At 36.1% G+C, this 3,031-nt stretch overlaps 1 non-coding gene across 1 annotated transcript; it reads right to left on the minus strand.

The window, feature by feature from the left end:
- Window positions 1-403: 403 nt before the first annotated feature.
- Window positions 404-475, minus strand: TRNAF-GAA (transfer RNA phenylalanine (anticodon GAA)). The gene has a single exon. It is a non-coding gene; the product is annotated as a tRNA-Phe (tRNA).
- Between the last annotated feature and the right edge of the window lie 2,556 nt (window positions 476-3,031).

A 3,031-nucleotide genomic window follows, 5' to 3' on the forward strand; every position in this document is an offset into this window, starting at 1 on the left:
CAAATTCAGAGAGTCAATCGATGTAAATTATAGTACAATTTCAGTGATTCATATCTAGACACATTTTTGCATCTCCAAACAAAACTGCATCTTTTAAAAAAACAAATCATTTCTTTGACCAGATATTCATTAATATTATTGATGTTGTAAATATGAGGGAAACAGAAAATTATTTAATCATAATAATACTTTAATTCTAATCAGTTAATATCCTTAATGATTTGTTTTTCCATAAGGTGTATGTTCTAATTCTTTAAGAAAAATTGTAGAAGTAAAGTGAAGTCGCTCAGTGGTGTCTGACTCTTTGTGACCCCGTGGACTGTAGCACACCAGGCTCCTCTGTCCATGGGATTCTCCAGGTAAGAATACTAGAGTGGGTTGCCATTTCCTTCTCCAGGGGATCTTCCCAACCCAGGGATCGAACCCAGGTCTCCTGCATTTCAGGCAGACACTTTAACCTCTGAGCCACCAGGGAAGGTGGTAGAAGTAACATTAAAACAGTTCATATATGATATTATACATGTTTCAATGCCATTCTCCCAAATCATCCCACCCTCTCCCTCTCCCACAGAGTCCAAAAGACTGTTCTATACATCAGTGTCTCTTTTGCTCTCTTGTATACAGGGTTATTGTTACCATCCTTCTAAATTCCATATATATGCGTTAGTATACTGTATTGGCGGAGAAGGCAATGGCACCCAACTCCAGTACTCTTGACTGGAAAATCCCATGGATGGAGGAACCTGGAAGGCTACAGTCCATGGGGTCGCTGAGGGTCAGACATGACTGAGCGACTTCCCTTTAACTTTTCACTTTCATGCATTGGAGAGGGAAATGGCAACCCACTCCAGTGTTCTTGCCTGGAGAATCCCAGGGACGGGGGAGCCTGGTGGGCTGCCGTCTATGGGGTTGCACAGAGTCGGACATGACTGAAGTGACTCAGCAGCAGCAGCAGCAGCATACTGTATTGGTGTTTTTCTTTCTGGCTTACTTCACTCTGTATAATAGGCTCCAGTTTCATCCATCTCATTAGAACTGATTCAAATGTATTCTTTTTAATGGCTGAATAATACTTCATTATGTATATGTACCACCGCTTTCTTATCCATTCATCTGCTGATGGACATCTAGGTTGCTTCCATGTCCTGGCTATTATAAACAGTGCTGCGATGAACATTGGGGTACACGTGTCTCTTTCAATTCTGGTTTCCTCAGTGTGTATGCCCAGCAGTGGGATTGCTGGGTCATAAGGCAGTTCTATTTCCAGTTTTTTAAGGAATCTCCACACTGTTCTCCATAGTGGCTGTACTAGTTTGCATTCCCACCAAGAGTGTAAGAGGGTTCCCTTTTCTCCACGTCCTCTCCAGCATTTATTGCTTGTAGACTTTTGGATCGCAGCCATTCTGACCGGTGTGAAATGGTACCTCATAGTAGTTTTGATTTGCATTTCTCTGATAATGAGTGATGTTGAGCATCTTTTCATGTGTTTGTTAGCCATCTCTATGTCTTCTTTGGAGAAATGTCTATTTAGTTCTTTGGCCCATTTTTTGATTGGGTCATTTATTTTTATGGAATTGAACTGTAAAGTTAAAAAATAAAATAAAAAAAGTTCAAATCTGATATTCCAAGAATAGTTACATAAATGTGGTATCTTTCTCTATATATCTCATATAATTAATCTTGTGTTAGTTGTGTAGTTGTGATGCTTTTATACTGATTGAATGGTAAGTCAAAGATAAAACAATATTTAAGATCCATCTTACACTTTTAGAAATGTTATCCATGTCATATGACATCAATATTACTTGTAAAATTTCTAGCACCAGGGACTTGATATCTTTAAGTCAAACTTGTAGAATTTACTATTATTTTTTGAGAGAATATTTTTGTTCCTGTTCTCAGCTAATGATATGCACTTGATATCATTACGTTTCTACATGGCAAGCCAAGAGAGATTGTTAAATAAATCCAGTCTTTATCATACTCTGAGCACATAACACCTGACATGGACTGGTAAGGACTGAATACTTCCTGAATGTAAATTGCTTCTAAATGTATAAAAGTGCTTTTTTTTTTTTTTCTGGATGAAGAACTTTTCCTTTCCAGACTTTGGCTAACCAGGCTTCTGTTATCATGTACTTTTTCAGATAGGGTATAAAAATCATAATTCAAATTTCTAATAATATCTGGAGACTGTAACATTCAAAGTTAAGAATATAAATATTGACTTATGCAAAGTCTATTTTATTGGAAATGTAAGTAAATATTTGAAAAATAAACTTATTTTAAGTAGAAAGTCTGTAAAATTCTGCTATCATTAATAACAGATACTATTTATGTAACATTTACTCCTGCAGTCTCTACATATTTAACACATATTCACTCAAGAATTCTTCAGACATCTATGAAATAAATACTATGATATATTTGTCTTATAGGTGAAGGGTTTGAGACACAAAGAGGTGAAGTATCACTAATTCAGATAAAAGCAAAGCTAGATTTTCACTCAAACTATAGGGTCTTAGTGTCATAAGAATTGTCATTGTTTATCATCATCATCATCATTATTCTAGATTAAGACAGCAAAAGAAAGACCTAAAGTCTCTAACAGGAAGGGATTTTTTTTCCTCTCAAATGTAGGTTGCTTCCTAATAAAGGTATCAAAAATCAAGGACAGTTTTGCAGATCTGTTGCTTTTACCATCAATCAGAGCAGGATCTAGTTTAGGCAATGTAATTTATCATTATGTATTTTTAAAAGTCCACTGATACAACAAAAATAAACATCTTTTCTTTTTCCTTTAGAGAATTGCGTAACTCTTGTACAACAGTTGCTTGAGGAACACATAAGTCTTCAAGTCCCTTAGAATGTTACAAGACACTTCATCAGATTGCTCCAGCCCCTTCTCACCATACACTTTCATATATGCGTTGATCTCCAGGTCCGTTAACTACTTAATAACTTTCAAATGTGCAAACACATTCTTTTGCTCCTCAAATTTATGTGAGATGGTAACTGTTCTTGGGAAGGT

The sequence above is a fragment of the Bos mutus genome, chromosome 6 (genome assembly GCF_027580195.1).
Source record: "Bos mutus isolate GX-2022 chromosome 6, NWIPB_WYAK_1.1, whole genome shotgun sequence".
NCBI classification, from domain to species: Eukaryota; Metazoa; Chordata; class Mammalia; order Artiodactyla; family Bovidae; genus Bos; species Bos mutus.